The sequence below is a fragment of the Ranitomeya imitator genome, chromosome 2 (genome assembly GCF_032444005.1).
Source record: "Ranitomeya imitator isolate aRanImi1 chromosome 2, aRanImi1.pri, whole genome shotgun sequence".
Taxonomy (NCBI): domain Eukaryota; kingdom Metazoa; phylum Chordata; class Amphibia; order Anura; family Dendrobatidae; genus Ranitomeya; species Ranitomeya imitator.
The window spans coordinates 536,370,771-536,389,405 of NC_091283.1; the positions used below are offsets into that span (position 1 = coordinate 536,370,771).

The 18,635-nt window shown below is 42.3% G+C and overlaps 1 long non-coding RNA gene across 1 annotated transcript; it reads right to left on the minus strand.

Annotated features, from left to right (window-relative positions):
- Positions 1–17,151: 17,151 nt before the first annotated feature.
- LOC138667572 (uncharacterized) lies at positions 17,152–17,570 on the minus strand. The gene is made up of 3 exons (XR_011318828.1): positions 17,544–17,570; positions 17,299–17,445; positions 17,152–17,214 (listed from the first exon to the last, which is right to left on the minus strand). It is a non-coding gene; the product is annotated as an uncharacterized lncRNA (long non-coding RNA).
- Positions 17,571–18,635: the final 1,065 nt, after the last annotated feature.

Here is an 18,635-nt window from a genome sequence, read left to right on the forward strand (position 1 = left end):
TCAGATCTAAATCCTTGTGGCTTTTATATTCTAGGGGTTTATGGCCACTTGTCTGACTCCATGATATCTCAGTTTCATACAACCTTGAAAGTTGGCCACTTGAAGGTCTGGGTGACAATAGAGTTACTACATAGTGTAAATCACTATATAAGACCAGAGAAACATGACTAAGACAGATACCAAAACTGGGGTACCTGTACATGTACAGTGTCCTCATACCTGCATAATTGGTGATGCCCATGCAGTTTAGGTAATCTCCCAGGGGTTCTCTGTCTTGATGTTGCTTCTCTGATATTCCAGATGGATGCTGTTTAAAAGCCTCTTGTTGATGATGTAAGTATACTGTATGTAGTTAATCTTTATATGTACGTAATCATTATATGTATTTAATCCTTATATGTACTTATTAACCTTTGTATGTTTGTTAAGTACATATACAAAAGTGTACGCACTCATACTGTTCAATCATACTATTCCTTGAATCTTGTACTTTGCAATAAAATTGCATTGTATTGCAAGTATTAGCCTTCTTTAAAGTCATATCTGTTAAGGACCGGCGGAACGCACCAAGTATAGATGATATGAAACTAGGTGCGTTCGCAGTCCGAGATCCACCGTGCAGGTAAAGACCCTGCTGCTAGTAAGACGGACTATATGGCGGTACTAAGTATACACACATGGGTTAGCTTCACCCTGCGTGAAGGAAGCGATCCTGTTGCGTCACAGGACCGCAGTACCGCACATAGAGCGCGAGCAAGAAGTCAGCGAACTTAACCCCTACTCAGGGTTGAAGTCCGATTAGACACTTGCTGGCACAACACCGCAACTGGGTGTGTAAGGAAACTAATAAATAGAATATAAAGGCACGAGAGTGCGTGTGGTGCCGCACTGATGGACGCCACTAACCACCCAGGCTTGGGTAAGGAAAGCGCAGAGGAAGCGCACGGCGCCGTACTGGCGGACACAGCAACTGGACGCTGTGATGTGTGTTACGTGCAGATGGCTAGTCGGGCGCTAGATAGCTACCATCATCCGCGAGCAGTCAACAACACTAGGGAGGGATACTTAGGAGCTTTCATCCATCGACATACATCCATCTACACACACATATTATCAAGAGAATACTAGCGCATGGCCGTGCGGTCATGCGCAGTTTATATAGTTGCAGCACAGGAAGCAGCTACAGAAGTTTTGCCCTTTCAGGACCTGCCAAGAGGACCAATGGGATGTGCTGCAGTGCCTGAACATGTGACCCTCGATCTCCAACGGGAGATCTTGCCCTGGGCATGCTCAGTGTGTTCAAATAAGGACTTAGTCCCAGAGAAGCCCGCTCGCCGCAGATCAGTGCAGGGTACAACAGGAGAGCCAGAAAAGGCAGCAGTAACCCCCTGCACAGAATCAGTCCCAGCAAGACGCTGGGAGCGGCGCCTCCGCTGAGCAGAGCCCACTGCGGCTGAAGCAGAATGGGAGACCGCAGCAAACACGGATCGAGATTCCCCCTGTGCAGCAGAGAAAACTCGACTCCTAACAATATCTGAACCTTAGTGTTAAAAATATGGCAAATAAAATTGCCAAATTCTCCTGTAACTAATTCTGCAAAGAGGGAACCATCATACCATTAAAAAATTCAAGTGGATTTTCATGGGCCCATCCAGTATGTGGGTTCCAAGGTGTAATGGGGTGCATATGACTATGCAGCAGGGCTGGCCTTGCTGCCAATGTGTAAAACAAAGGAGTACGGGAGTACAAAATGCATATTGTGAAGTGGATTTTCGTGGGCCCATCCAGTATGTGGGTTCCAAGGTGTAATGGAGTGCATATGACTATGCAGCAGGGCTAGCCTTGCTGCCAATGTGTGAAACAAAGGAGTACGGGAGTGCAAAAGAATATTGTGAAGTGGATTTGCATGGGCCTATCCAGTATGGGGGTTCAAAGGCTTATTGGGGTGCATATGAATTGGTAGCAGGGCAGGCCTTGCATTCACTGCAACATTTTTTCAGGAAGCCCTCCTGGACATCTTTTGAAAGGGGTATTGTGGTGCGTAGTAATTCTTGGCAGCCCATCCTCTCACAGCATAGGCTACAACAGTTTAGGAGACACACTGTTCAATAATGGCCCTTTAAGAAGATTAATGCCTCCTGATGCACCAGTAAAAATAGGCTTTGTGACTTTAAGAGTCCCTCCTTCATAAATGAAACAAGATGGATCTTGACAATGACGTTTCCCAGTGAATGCATTTGTAGTGGTTGAAAGCAATGTTAAAGTTGAAAAACGCTTCAAAAACAATGCGTCTGAATTAAGCCCAAGTGGGGGAGGAAATTTTTGGTCTGGGGTTAATTATTTGGCCTTACAGGCAAGTCATTAACCTGCAAAGTATGTGTCTTAACATATTTCCCAGCAAAATCCGTTTTGGTTTAGTTTTAGTGTGTTTTTTTGTGACACCGGGAAAAATGGCATGAATCTCGGAAAAAATCGCTTAAAGCTGTGAACTAGGAGTCAGGAATGGTTCCAGGGGCATTCCCCATGATGTTCCTGTGTCAGTTGAGCAGTGTTTCTATCATTTTCAGATGTTTTTAGACCTTGAAAGGACCCCCAGGGGGATCGCGGTAAAAATACTCGGGTCTCCCATAGACTTACATTGGGCTCATTGCTCGGGTCGAGTACCCGAGTATTCCAATCTGCGCGACCCGAGCAACGAGCACTCGAGCATTTTAGTGCTCGCTCATCACTATTGGGGAGACGTCGTGGCAGGGGAAAATTTAAATTTTTGCCGTACAAACGTCGGCCCATATCCGAGTTCTTGAAAGTCTGGGAGTCAAAAGCTCCAATGTCCACGGCGATAAAGCGACAGTCCGCATCTGCTATTGCCATGAGCACTACAGAAAAATATTTCTTGTAGTTAAAGTACTCCGATCCAGATCTGGTAATCTGAATGTTCTTTCCATCCACTGCTCCCAAACAGTTGGGGAAATTACACACTCTCCAGAATTTGTCGGCAATTTCCAGCCACATTTCCGCGGTGGGTAAGGGGATAAATTCATCCCAGAGAACGTTCCACAAAGCCCGGTAGGTGTCTGCAACTATTCCAAACAAGCTGGAATTTCCAAGCCGGTACTGAAAATGGAGCGATGATAAGCTCTCTCCGGTAGCCAGGAATCTGCAAAAAAAAAGAAATAAACAAATTACGAACAATTATATTTATGATGGGGTTTTGCTAAACACATAAAGGAAAAATACAAATAATACATGCCAGAACAATAATAATTATGACAGGCATTTGTTTAGAATTATTACGTACCTTAGTGGGACCAGGAGACGTTCCTCTGCAGGAATCGCTCTACGGAGTTGGGTGTCCTGTCTCCGGATGGCTCCTTGGACATGACCAAGCAAATCCCGAAAGGTCTCTTGAGACATCCTGGTATATTCCGGAAATTTGTCCGGGTTGGCATTGAGCTCTCTGTATAGGGTGTGATAGGCTCCACGGCTCTCCCGGACTTCAATAATGGGGTGTCTCCAATAACGCCGAAGCCATGTTCTTCTCTGTCTTTCTCTATTTCTTTGTTGCTCACAAACAAATGCATAGGCAAGAAACAGTTTTATACTTAAATCCAGGTTGAAATAAAAGCTCTCCATGTGAAGATCCATCGTGACACAGGATAAAGTAGCAAAATCTGAAGATTTCAGCTGTCCAAGGGTCTATATAAAGATATCCCATAACACACACCCACTGTTGTCCCATTGGTGGTGTCTGTTTATCTAGATTTTTCTTCTGTAAAATTTTCCACCACGCGCACAAAAAATGCAAATGCATGCAAAACACATGAAAAAGCATGCAAACGCTGCTTTTTTTTTATTGCTTCATGCGTAAGCTTATGCGTCTAAAAAACGCTGCGTTTGCATGCAGTTTATCGTGCGTTTCAGGTTGTGGAAGAGCCACAAATGTGAAACTAGCCTTACTTGGCAGTATTATGTTTAAATAGAAATTGTGCTGGTGAGAATAATGACAATATATGCACACTGAACAATCTTTGAAGATCATTCTGTGTGTATTGGAAGCACTGTCAGCCTATCTAAACAGACTATTAAATGACTATTGTTTGGCTTCTATTTAACCGATCAGTGGTCAATTATGGCCTCTGGCCAGCCAGTATAAACAAGCCCTTAGAATAGATTGTCTAAAATTAATATATTAAGTAGGTGCAAGAAGAACAGGCACTTGGCTGAGGGGTAACGTACACAAGACTGAAGGTCATGGAGGGATAAAGGAGGATGGGGGTCTTTGTGTAAACTTTTATTCAGATGGGTGCAGCCAAAGACAATTCTCTACAGGGTCAAACTGGCAGGCCTTAGTTGAGATGCCAAGTTCCAAGTAGATTAGGAGGATAAGATCTATAGAACAAACTTTTTCTATTAATAAAATATTCAATATAGTTATGTGGGGCAGTGAAGGGGTTAATGCTTGTTCAAAAGAGTTTGTAAAGCGCTGCGGAATATGTTGGCGCTATATAAATAAAATTATTATTATTATTAAAAGAGTTTAATCTTGGAGTAAGGGCCTTCAAAATGAGGCACTAGTCAATTACCCAGTTTGCCTAGCCCTAAAACCAACCCTACAAGTAAGCCATTTAGATTAAAATGGACCTCCATTATAGTGCCAGGTTTTACCGCCCAGGACAGATGGATATAGTTTGTTTCTGCCTCCTCGCCCTCTCCATCACCCTTGGAAAAATCCACTACTCCCTTGTTTGCTTATGATGGAGTCCACTTACAAGTTCTGCCCAGATTCCTGCCACTCAGAGGCACACTTTTGATGGCAGAGGAAGCTACTTATTTGTTTAATTGATTCACTCAATATAATGACATACTGTATATTCTATTTGTAGATCTCCAGTTCTGGTCTTTTTCCGTGTTTCTAAAAATAAATAAAATACTTTTTTTAGGTTAGGGCTTCAATCACAGCCACTTGTAAGCAGACCCAACATTCATATAAAAAATTTGTATAATTCTAACTAATTATAGGAAATGTGGTCATGTGGAAATTAGCCAGCCTTGGATTTTTGTCAATTGTCGAAGCACGGTCATCACAACCATATTCAAGATCATTCGATGTACATGGATTTTTACCAGCCCCATTTAAACATATGGCAAAGTCACATGAATTTGTATAACAAATCTAATAAATCGACCAGAGATGAACATACCCTACAAGGTTAATATATAGTACAATGCTGTCCTTAACTCCTGAGGCCATTGTTAAAAGGATTACACAGAAATTCATTAAATTAATTAATGAGTGATAATGAAGGCTTTTTTTAATAGAGGCAGATATTTAATTGACTTTACGCTATTAATTCTCTACCAGCCCTGTAAGTGACAGTCGTAATAGTGACTTAAATAATAGATATGAGCACAATGTCTATGGACTTGCTTAATTTTTTGAGAAAAGTAGGTAGCGGCACTGGAGTTTACACATCACTTCATTTCAAACCTCTGCTCATGAACACAACCTGCTGGAAAACCGGAATAGAAAAGAATAGACTAAATGTGTATGCTGCTAATGAAAACTTTCCATTTAGAGCACAGCAAAGTATTGTGGGAAATGCATTTATTTAATACACTGTTAATGACAAAAGTTTTCCCAAGTTGTGGATTTATTAAACTTTTAGCACCACAGCAGCCATAGAGGGCCCATCAACATTACTAGTGGATAATACGTTTTATTTAGTACTGCTGAATTGCATTTAGCAATGGGAAACAGATGAACCTGATTAGCTGGAGGGTGACCTTAATGCCACCACGTTGTAAAAAAAATCTATTCAATATTAATACGCCAAGTCAAAACTAAGTGAGCTATCCATTTTCTTAATGGTGGCCCAGATCTGCCTGAAACAAAATCTTGCTATTTCCCTTAGTTGCTAACGTACAAAGTATAGAGCAAGGGTTTTAGAAGTAATATGGAGTTGTCTTTAGGGACAAGCTTTTATAAATGTATTAATGCTTCAGGTAGCATTTTGGGACATGCTTAGATGTGACTTAACGCCCTTATACACATTAAAGTCATCCATCTCCCACCATTTGCAATATATTTTTTAGCAAATATTCCGTTACGATTTGGACAGGTTAGACTTTGATACATGAGCTCTTGATTTGATTGATCTATATACAATAAGATATTTCACCACTGAAGCTTATCCTGCAGCTGCCTCTAGTGTACCTTGATCATGAAATCAGAAGTTGTCTAGATTGTTCAGCACACCCAAAATTATTGAAATGACTATTATCTGCTAGATGGGAAAGATGATTTAAGAAGGAGGTTTTCCTTGTACTGCAAATTTTATTAGATGGTGGACCAATTTACAGATTCTGTACTAAGGCTAAGGCTAAAGGACTATCCTCCACTGCTGGATGTAGCAGAAGTCATAACTTCACGTAAAAGGGTTGTCTGATTTATAAAACATATTTCAAATACATCTCTAGCGATCGCTGAGATAGTAGACGAGGGTCCTGAAACAGAAACCCCTATTTATTAACTAAAGCAGAGAATGGCTAGAAAGAGTAGTTCTCATTTTGAAGCACCTGGCAGGGGATATGCTTATATATTCCCCTAGGTCCAGTGAGAACTGAGTAATTCTTCAAAGCAAAATGAATAGTTGCTAAAGAGGTCTGCCATGGCGGGATACATTGAAGTCCAGGAGGTCCTCTCAATTTGATACCCAGTAATCCGCTTATCCTTAGGGCACCTGTTTAAAAAAATGGACTTGTCCAAACCAAACAACTGTTTCTAACATAACCAAAACACCAAGTTCAATTTTTTACAATCCTTGTTTTTTTCACTAGGAAAATCTGTAAAAATGTGTTTTCATAAGTCCAGCAACATCGCCTCTCAGGCTTTTTGTACCACAGATTGCCCTTTCCAAAACGCAATATGCTTGAATAATAATAACTGCATGGCATTATCATTCGCATTCATTGGTAATAATCACAGATGTTGAGAGAAGTGACTGCTGTACTGTCATAATCTAAAAGAAGATGGCAACAAGTGTATTTTTATATTTTTGCTAGCATTCCTATACCTAAAATTTTGCTGAATGGGGTTTAAAAATGTTTTAATGTGTTGAAAGGATTGTGAAGGAATCAGACAATCTTACAGGCTCCCTTCTCCCTATACAGAGATCTACATGTGTATACCAGACCACAAAAAACATCCTACAATACAATTAATCCTGCAGTCCCAATCTTCTCACATTTATCCATAGAGAACACATGGCTTAGCACTAAGGCTGTCTAATCGTGAAACAGAAGAGTGAGTGCTAAAGTGGATGTCTGTGTTGCAGAAATTTATCAGATTTATTTTACATAATATTTTTCAAAGGAGTATCTAGGTTTTTTCCGTCTTGGGCAAGAAATCAGTTTGGCATCCTCCCCCAGGGCCGCCATAAGGGCATTATTGGCCTTACTGGTGTATGGGGCCTGGTGAGCAGAGGGGGACTGAACCGAGCCCCCCTCTCTTTTGCTCAACAGGCCTCAGCAGCAGGATTCTGCTGGTTCAGTAACTGAAAGTGCGTCCTTGGGCCCACGTTCAGTTAAAACCTATATTTCCATTTGGGAGGACTTCCCACATGGCAACGGTTAACAGCCACCAGCCAATTACAGGCTGGCAGCTGACATCAGTGCGCACGTTGTTGGCGTAGGACGTCACTGCCAGATGCCGGAGAGTTCGCGCCTCAAATTATATCGGTGAGAGGACACCGCTGGACCTCGGCCAGGTAAGGGGAAACTTTTTTTTTTTACTTTTTTTTTGTAAAGCCGCACTATGGGGGCAGAATGGAGAGACAGGGGGCAGTATGGAGAAACATGGGGCAGAATGGAGAGACCAGGGGCAGAATGGGAGAACATATGGGGCCAGGAATGAGATATTTGGGACCAGAAATGAGGCACATGGGGCCAGGAATGAGGCACATGGGGTCAGAAATGAGACTCATGAGGCTAGGAATGAGACATATGGGGCCAGGAATGAGACACATGGGGCCAAGAATGAGACCAGGGTCACCATCAGGGAATTACTGCCCTTACTGCTGTGTAGGGCCTAGTGAGCAGCATTTGTGGGGGGAGAGGGACTGTAAATGATGAAGTGAGGGGGGACTTCAAATGATGAAGTGAGTGGGGGGAGGGTCTGCAAATGGTGAAGTGAGGGGGACTTCAAATGATGACGTGAGTGGGGGAGGGGGACTGCAAATGATGAAGTGAGGGAGGATGAGGGACTGCATATGATGAAGTGAGGGGGGCTGCAAATGATGAAGTGAGTGGGGACTGCAAATGATGAAGTGATGGCGGACTGTAAATGATGAAGTGAGGAGGGACTGCAAATGATGTAGTGAATGGGGGAAGTGGTACTGCAAGTGATGAAGTGAGAGTGGGACAAGGGCTGGAAATGATGAAGTGAGGTGGGGGATGGCAAATTATGAAGTGAGTGGGGATGGGGGACTGCAATGATAAAGTGATGGGGGTTGGGGACTGCAAATGATCAATTGAGGGGGACGGGGAACTGTAAATGATGAAGTGAGGGGGACTGGAAATCATGAAGTGAATGGGGGGAGTGGGACTGCAAGTGATGAAGTGAGAGGGGACAAGGCACTGCAAATGATGAAATGAGGTGGGGGACGGTAAATGATGAAGTGAGAGGGGATGGGGACTGCAAATGATGAAGTATGGGGGTCGGGGGACTGCAAATGATGAATTGAGAGTGAGGGACAAGGGACTGCAAATGATGATTTGAGGGTGGGGGACGGGAAAACAATTGCATCGAAGGTTGGGGGTGGGAAAAGCAAATGATGAATTGAGGGTGAGGGACGGGGGACAGCAATTGAATTGAAGGTGAAGGGTGGGGAGTAGTGTAGCATAACTACTATTCGTCAAACTCAATCTGACAGGTGCCCCGCCCCTATCAAAGTGTATCAAAATGTGTAACCCCTCCCCTCCCCTTGTCTGACGGCTGGTAGCCAGCTGTCCCTCCTTGTTTGATTACCCCTTTTGATATAGTTTAATATAGTTTAATTTGTTGTAGTTTTGATATTATTCCCGTATTTTGTGGAATAACACATGTTTATAATTATAGCCTAGTCGTGTATTTATTTTACACGTGGTTTATAACACCTTTCTCATTTGTTTTATAATAGATTTTATACGTAGCCCCGAGTTTGATTCTGTAAGCTTTTGTTTTATTCACAGTGTATTCATATAGTGGTGAACTTAAAGCTGTTTATATGTGTCTCTACTGAACACTATGGTGAACATTAACTAAATGTTTATTTTCACAAACAGAGAATCTGCTGTGGGTATTTGCAGTGTATTCATATAGTGGAGAACTTAAAGCTGTCTATTTGTTTTTGTAAATGGTGAACACTAACTAAATGGTGAACATTACCTAAATGTTTAGGTTAACTGCGGTTCAGAGGTTTATAACACCTAGGTCAATTGTTGTTGTATTTGCGTACCCAATAAATGTTTATTTTCACAAGCAGAAGAGGCAGCTTTTCTGTTTGTACATGTATTGTACCTGAAGGTTATTGCGGGTCATGTGCCCAGGCATTGGTTTTTATAACGCCGAATGTTTGATCTGAGAAGTTATTTAGCTGTTATCTGTGGGGCATTGTAAGCTGTGTTTATTCACAGTGTAGCAGATTTTCTCCTTGTGGCTGCCTTATATACACAAACAGAAGAGTTACTGGACAACTTATTTCTGATATATATATATATATATATATAATATGCACCAATGTTACAACACAAGCTATAATATGACCCAATGTTACAACACAAGTAAGAAGCGGCGTGTTTTATACGAATAAAAACCAAAGACACGATATTGTAAAAAATTTTAAAAAAAAAAGATTTATTTCTCACAATAAAACAACAGCTCAAAGAATATAAAAAGTAAAAACATTAAAGAACAATTACACTTCTTACAAAATAATTAATATAGCGTTACAAGACGAGTACAGCATTTATCTAGTACATTCTTTACATCGTGAGTACAATGAACAATTACACTTCTTACAAATAATTAATATAGCGTTACAAGACGAGTACAGCGTTTATCCAGTACATTCTTTACATCGTGAGCCACATGGTTTGTAGCATCGGTAGAGACCTTTTTTTAGGTAGCAGAGTTCCGCGTGTGGTACCTAATGACGGCGAATGTAAAGATTGAATTGTACGGGGTGACGGAGCTAACTTCTGCGGTGTAGATACAGAGCGTGTCTCACTGTTGGTAATTTTTAATTCATCTAAAAGCTTCCTAGTAGCGGGGTTACCCACAACTGTAGACGGCACATTTAGCTCTGCCATAGCCTGCATAAATGAATCCCAGCCCGGCGGTAAATTTCTACTGTTCAGAGCATGGCTCTGCGTTGTACTACGTACCAAATCCAGTAAGTTAGACCCTGGTATTACGGATCCTTTGAAAATAAATTCAGTTTTATTATTCCATGCTGTGACATTTTTATTCTGCAGCATCCTGTTTAGTAAAAATTCAGCATTCTTTTTATATCTTTGGTTTATATGACCGACAATTTCAGCGATCTCATGATTTTTATCAGAGTCGGTATTTGGCAATTGTTGCTGACCAGGATCAGGAGGGCTAACGAGATTTAAAGCCGTTACTTCTTTTGAGCTGTGCCTCGTATGTACCAAGTAGCGTTGCAGCACAGAGCTATACATTTTAATTTTCACATCATCGGGAATGTCACGACGCTGTAAAATGTCGCTAATTTCACCATCAAGGCGTCGAATAACACTGTCGCGTATGTTATCTGTAGTACCGGGTCTTAGTTTGTCTAGCTCCTGTTTGGGGACTAGATACATTTTCGTTGCATGCTCCATTATCTTCCGGCGAACAGGCTTGTTATTATTGGAATTGCAAAAGCTAAAAGAGGGCCGATAAACCCGCCGGCCTGTTTTAGTAGGCGCTTCTTTTTCTTTATGGGCTGAGATCTGTCGCTCAGGGTTCTTATAGCTTTACGCCACTTCTTTAATATACCTTTTTGGCGCTCTTTCAGCGGAATCCTGCCTTTTAAGATATTTAAAGCAATCTCGCCTATGGCTGTAATTAAATCACTGCTTGCATCGCGCAAAATAGACTTTCTGACAGTGGGGGTTGCTTTCACTAGGGTTTTTAAGAGAGCCCAGTTACGCCGGAGCCTCTCAGACATCTTTACATCACAACGCCCACAGCGTAGAATGTCTGATACCGGGTAAAATTCACTTTTTAGAAGTGTTTTTCTTCTGAACATAGACAGCGGGCAGCGTGGGTGGAAACAACCCAGTTCTTAAGCGCAGATCCTCAGGGGTAGTAGCTCTCAAATCTACAAGCAAATACCCGTAAGGCTCCCGCGTGGCATCCTCAAAAGCTTCTAGGAAAAAACGTGTTTTTCCGGGATACATCTGACGAGCTAGAGTTAAAATTTGTAATTTATCTCGGGGGTTATTAAAAAGCACCATGTACTTTGTGTTTAAATTTATCGTACGGCTTTTCTTGCCCTGACAAAATATGTTTTTCACCAGGTAGAAAATGCTGAGATTTCTGTGGTGCACATACTTGGTAAAGGCTTTTTCTATCTCACAATTCTCACTAGCACTCTCCATGAGATCATCAACAATCGCCAAATTCACCTTCTCCGGTGGGAATAATTCGTCATCTACGAATGTATTCGGCAGACCCTCCACAAATCTGGCGTGGGGAAAAGAGAGAGAGATTTCATCATATAGTTTTTGCCAACACGAATAAAACCATACAATATTATCAGGTTTCTGAGAAAAATTAGATTCAATATTATATAGCAGCTGTTTTACAAAATAGCTCTTTCCAGAATTAGACGGGCCTGCTAGAATGCACGAGAATGGGTGCTGCAGACGCGTATCCATCACAATACTCGACTAATATCCAAAAGGTAATGTTGTGAAATCGTCTAATAGTCGCCGCTTTGTATAAACACACTTTTGTGTTTTGCGTAATGGCCTTGTTTCAATATCCCAGTACTTTTTATTTCTCACAATGGACGCCTGCTGTACGACAATACGTTTCTGAGTTTCTGTGGCAGAATTGCGCGGGTAGTCCAGAACTAGATCTTTCAGACTGTTGAAATTAATAGATTGAGAGTTACCAACATTTAGTGTTATCCCCTTAACTTTTAAGACAGTTTTACCGGTGTTGAGTTTGTAGCCGTAAGTTTTGGGGCCCGCGGATACAAATTCTGTGATGTGTGTACCATCGGGTATTTCACTGGTCAGCTCCCCCAGGTAATCGCCTAAAGGCGGTTGCCACTCACCGTCTCTCTGTACAAAAATAACTGAATCTGTGTCGTGATAAAGGCACCTCTCCTGCAGCCGGTCCAGCAGCGAATAGAGCTCTAACCGAGCATACGCTGTTGTAAAACACGCTATAAAAACGTTTGTGTTTTTGTTGAGTGTGTGGTGGCCTTTTGCATATTTCCAGTTAATGGTTGCGGTGTCATCATCAAGGAAATGTAACATTGAAATGTCATAGTAAGGCAGGAACAAATACTTAAAAAGCTCATCCGGATCCCTAACAATGCTGGTACATGATAGATTAGATCTCTGCGCAAACTTTCCCCATAAAGAATTTAAGAAAAGCTTGGAGATCTGGCGCTTAGCAGGATTGACAGCTATATTTTCAGGCCGTAATTGGACACCTTCTTTTTCAAGAAAAGAGTCAATGTACTGCCGTTTCTTGGCGTCATCAGTGCACCAGCTAGGATAACCAGAGGCTTCCTGCTTATCCCTAAGATGTAATTTAATGTAGGGAGCAAACAGATCATCAGTGGTTTTAGGAAAAGGCCATATTTCATAGATGTGGGCGATCCGATACCCTTTTTCTATAGCCATCTCGAGCTCTATAGTGCACCAGGTGCCTGTCAGCGCCCGTTCTTCATCACTGTGGGCACAAATATCTGTCTGGGAATTTGCAGCGCATGTGTAGCAAAGGGGAAACATTAATTTTTTGTTGAGTTTTACCGGTAGAACTGGAAAAAATAAATCTCTCGGCGGGTAGACCTTGACTCTAGCAATGCCAAAGTATTTTTTAATGAATCCAAAATTGTCGTAGATGATGTCTGGATGGCCTACAGGGTATGTTTTAGTTTTGTTTACAAAGGGGTACAGACTGGTGAAATCGTAGTAATGTAAAGTCTCCCCTTCTTCCAGATGGTGATAGAGCTTAATGGCGTTAGTTCGCCCGCCATAAAGCGCATCACGGGGGTCTAAAGGAACGGGGAATTCCATCTGGCGAAGAAATGTTTGAAGGTTAGAATCATTTTCAATCATTTCATTCCACTCATGCTCCCACATCACTCTTACTGTGTACCCGCAGCACTGTAAGTAACGCTTTTTAGCTAAAAAGGCGTAATATAACTGGCCGTAGGACGTACTCGTGACCTTATTCGTGTCATTTTCATTATAGCACACGGGACATCCGTGGTAAAAACACCCCTGAAATTCAAAGGCTATGTGCTGGCCGCTAACATAGGCATAACCATCTAGAAAATACTTCCCGACCTGTTTTTCACCGCCTCTCAAAGCGTGCTGTATGTCGCTGTTCTCAGAGTGGGCTACATACATGAGCCACTGTATAGCGGGTGTCGAGTATCGCTTTTTTGCCTTGTGATAATTATCACCAGGTAAAATGGCGATTGTCTTTTTTGGAAGAAATTTAAACCGGTACATTGTCATACACACCGAAGCCAGGGTGATGAGCTGAAAAGGATCAACACATCTGCTCACTACAATCCTCTGCTTTTGTCGCCTACAGTATTTTTTAACATTTTTCTGCGTCATCTGCATAATACGCTCTCTATAGATCTCGCAGGCGTGTCTCAAAATTTCAACATCTTGTTTGCAATAAGATTTTAGCTCGGCCTTGAAGTCAAAAGTTGTATTTACCTGTGTCGCATACCACTCCAGGAACTCTACCTTCTCACCAGGTGACATGTACTCCACCCCATAATATTTTACATCAGGTATGGGACCTACATAGTTTTGGTTTTCTCTGGTATTGAAAAAGTGTGGAAAATGTCCTTTGCCTCCTGAAAAGCCCATGGCCTGTGGTAATTTACTGAGTTTCATGGGGATAAAATTTAGAGAGTCTATGAACCTTATAGACAAATCGGGTAGCGACACACACAAGAGACGACCACCTTGGGTTATCAACTGTACTTGTAGTTTTTCAGAAATCAGTTCCTTAACAATAAAGTATGCGTCGTATCGTCCGCCATTGTGGGCAATAAATGTATGATCTGAAAATTTACCGCTTGTAAAGAACTGAACAAAGTCATGTGTACAGGTATCACCCTCAAACTCCCAGGAGGGGTGGCCATACAGCGTTGTAGCATAAATGTAATTCGGGACGTGCGTGCCTGTCTCCTGCATACATTCAAAATCATAAAAGATATAGCAATCTGACTCATCCTGTGCTACATACTTCCGCATGTAACAAAGATGGGCATCGAATTTATTTATATGTCTGCGACATACAGGACAGCGCAAACCATTACATTTAAGCTCTGTTTCGCTATTTCTGGGGACAAAACGGTTGCATTTATCACAAAATATTTTAAGTCTGCAGAATGCCGGGTCGCCTAAACCCAATTGTTTGTGATAATCTAAGCACTCGCTCGAGCGGCAATAAACTCTGCAAACAGGACATCTGGGCTGCTGGTCGGGTCTGCTTTCTTCACAATTCTCTCTCTGACAGGCTTTACACAAATACTGGCAGGAATGGTTGTTTTTGTGGTGAAACACTGAATTGCACAGCTCACAAAAGTGCTTAGCGCCGATAAAACCCTTCATATTTTTGATCCCGTAGTAGTGATTATCATGGAACAATATGAATACGGTTTTACCACTAGCTGTATTGTCGCTCTGAAAGTAGCGCCAATCGCCCTGACTATAGTACAGTACTTTAATGGTGACCCCCAAATATTTTTCAAATGCAGGGATGTCGCTAAAACTCACTAATTGATCATCAGGGATGCCCAGTGCTGCGTGTATGTTTTTAGAACGGCTCAGTAAAACACCATCAGTGGCATCCGTGTCGTCCATCAGGGCGCACACACTAGCAGCCAAACACAGATTTGTCGTGTAATTGTTAAAATCATACAGCCATTGTCTCTTTTGTTTAATGATCTGACTGCTCACTATAGATTTCAAGCGCCTATTTACACCACCGCGGCGGTTTTTAATGATGGTGACGACTAGCTTTAGCGAATTGGATGCTATGCATTCACTGTTACTTTGAAGTGCGCGGGCAACAGCATTTAAAAAAGATTCGGAATTAAAATCTTCACGGGTCTGTTTTGTAGTGAAAATAGGGTCTAAAGTATCGCCGGCATCAAATCTTAACTGTACAAAGTCGCCAGGTTCAATGTCCCTGATGATTCTATCCAGTAATGCCTGAATGCCTTCATGAACAATATTCAAGCCCTCTTCAAATGATCGTACACGCTCCAAATTTACAAATCTAAAATGATCTGTATGTATATGGCCGTTGAAATTGCGGAGGGCCCTTTCATGATGATGGATGTGTTGCAAAAATACTGTATGATCGGGGCTCCGCACATTACCAGCAGCGTCAGCGTCTGCGGCTTGTGAATTTTGTGTAGATGCATGTGCGGCGTCTGCAGAGCTGCCTGGACTATGTGTTTGGTGTTCTGACTCTTATGACGACGTCTGTGGTGTCTGTAGAGGCCCTGCAGGACACATGTCACCACGACGCCTCCTAGAGCATAGCGCCCGTCTAGCGCTGACCAACAATTTTAGAGCCCTCTTTATAACTCTAGCCCTATTATACCTGGGTAGTGTTAGTTTAGGTGGTTTATGCAGGCCGTAGCCGACCATATCTAGTCATAATGGGGTCGCTGTAGTTGTTATCTCGCCATCCAGCAGCAGGCTCCGAAGTGCGTATAGTTCGGACTTATTAGCCTGTGTTGGGCTTTGTGTTGATAATAATTTTTCAAAAGTATCGCAAAAAAACATTATTTTGGGGACCCAGCGTTTGTAGCGTAAGTAGCGGACGAAGTGTTCCTGAAACACAAGCATTTCAACGGGGCCCCAGCTGCGGGATTCATGCGGCAGATCTGTAGCTGGCGCATGAATCCTTGGCTTTTTACACACCTTAAGCTCTTTACACACCTTAGCATCAGCCGGTCGCGACCTCTTTGACCGTTTCTTAACATTAACAGAGTTAGATACACAGACATGAGATATGTCACCCAAATTAGAGGCTCCTGAGGGTCTGACCCCAGAGGCATTAGTAGGTACAGTTAGACATGTCGCTTTCGGATGCATAGTGTGGGACATACGTATAATAAGCGGTTCTACGGATGGTTGCTTACCATCAGCGAGCTGATCAATCTCGCGATCATACTCTTCACGAGTCATCGTGGCTGTTGCACCCACGGCGCAGTATGCGGTTGGTGGCTCTGTAACATGTTTTGTTTTTCGCTTATGTTTTCGGGGTGCCTCGACCACTTCTGGATATAATAGCGCGGGGTCATTCACACGGATTGTCGATGGCTGTCCGGTGCTTGAATGGGGTATTTCACGATGGTCCGACGGTACAGTGTTTCCTGCGTCCTGCACCACGCAGATCGGTGATAGTGGATATGCTCTAACAGCTCCATTAGCCGTCTGTATCGCCGGCCACGCTGGTGCTGCGCCATTCTCGATGATCTGTAGCGGCTGTAGAGGTGCTGGAGGTGTTTTTCTCATGACTTTGCGCTTAGCTGTAGGAAAGATTATACATGTGTCAGATATGTGCGCGACCGTCACAGGCCGCTGCGCTTAGCTGCAGGAAAGATTATACGTGTGTCAGATATGTGCGAGACCGTCGCAGGCCGCTGCGCTTAGCTGTAGGAAAGATTATACATGTGTCAGATATGTGTGAGACCGACGCAGGTCGCTGCGCTTAGCTGCAGGAAAGATTATACATGTGTCAGATATCTGTGTGCCCTGGATCTCAATGGTGAAGCACGTGTATCATTGATTGTACAGAGACTGTGCATGTATACCAAAATATACACTTACGGGCTAGCGATGTGTGGTGAATGATTGCCGTGGCGTCTTCTGTAGCTTCTGCGAGGCTCTCCATTAGCTCCGGTATATTCTCTTTTGTGAAAATTCTTCTAGGCTTCAGTTTACAAGCTATAAATAAAGATACAGGCCTTAGTAGAGGCGTGGTGGCTTTTCGCAGAGCGGTTGTGCAAAAACTTTTCATACGATTCTCACCTTTTCCTTTCCGGCACCCCGGTCCGAGCTGTTTTTTAGGGGCTCTAGAATCAGGGCTGTTTCTCGGCGTGGGGGTCTGGTACACCAGTTCCTCAACAGGCAGCTGATTGTGTTCCGTGGTGGTTGGTTCTGGAAGCATGTCGACATCTGTAAAGAATTAATATATATATTTACACGTCTAAATACTTAAAAGCTATATACGCACACACACACACACACACATACACAGCAGTCACACAACGCACCTATGATGGCCTGAGTCAAAGCCCCCACAGCAGCGCCACACTCCAGAGCAGGCACGCTGAAGCCGTTTAAAAAATCATCGCTGTAGTTGCTGATAAATTCATCTACAGCATCGGGGGTGTTCCTGGTAAATTCATCTACAGCATCGGGGGTGTTCCTGGTAAATTCATCTACAGCATCGGGGGTGTTCCTGGTAAATTCATCTAGATTATCGGGGAGGGCCCTGATTAATTCAGCTTAAACAAAAAAGAATAAACAATATAAGATAATATAAAATAAACAATCCTTACTTAGAATGGGCCACTATCAGATACATGTATATAAATCTTGAAACATACCGAGTACCGGATCCGCAACTTGACTGGAAAAAGCCGAAAAATTTTGGGATTCCATCTAAAATAAATTATCTGTGTAAATTTTTTGCGCAATCTATATTAACCACACGCTACCACTCGTCAAGCTCATTTATATACACAACAAATAAAACTGCGGCCCGTGTATAAATTTGCTTATACTAAGCAAATCATGGGTAATACGGCTAAGTCTTTCTATATTAATTATGTGCCACAAATATGTTTTTTTGCGGTAAAACTATATTACACAGCGCCACTAAATATGCCGCTACTGTATAAATATGACTATAAATATGTCTATGTTAAACAAAACACAGGTAGTAAGTAAGCGCTGTATGCGCTAGTTAGGGCGTATTAACAGTTATTAACTACTGTATTACATAAATTATGTTATAATAGTTGTCCGCGGCTAAGTCTTTCTATATTAATTACGGTTCACAATTATGTTTATGCACTAAAACTATATTATACAGCGCTACTAAATATGCATCTAGCCTTCAGTATAACACTAACTTATTAAACAAATAACATCCTTAATTATGGTTTTAGAGATACATAGTTAAATATAATTAAGCATTTGCGAATAATAAGACAACTGTCTTATATACTTACATTTAGAATAGCACGGCTTTTAGTCTAGTCTGGCTCCTGATGGATGTCTGCTGTAGTAAGTGCTGCAGCCAGTTGTATTTATCCTGAGTGTCAGAAAACAGCTCACCTGTTAACACCCAGAAACACACC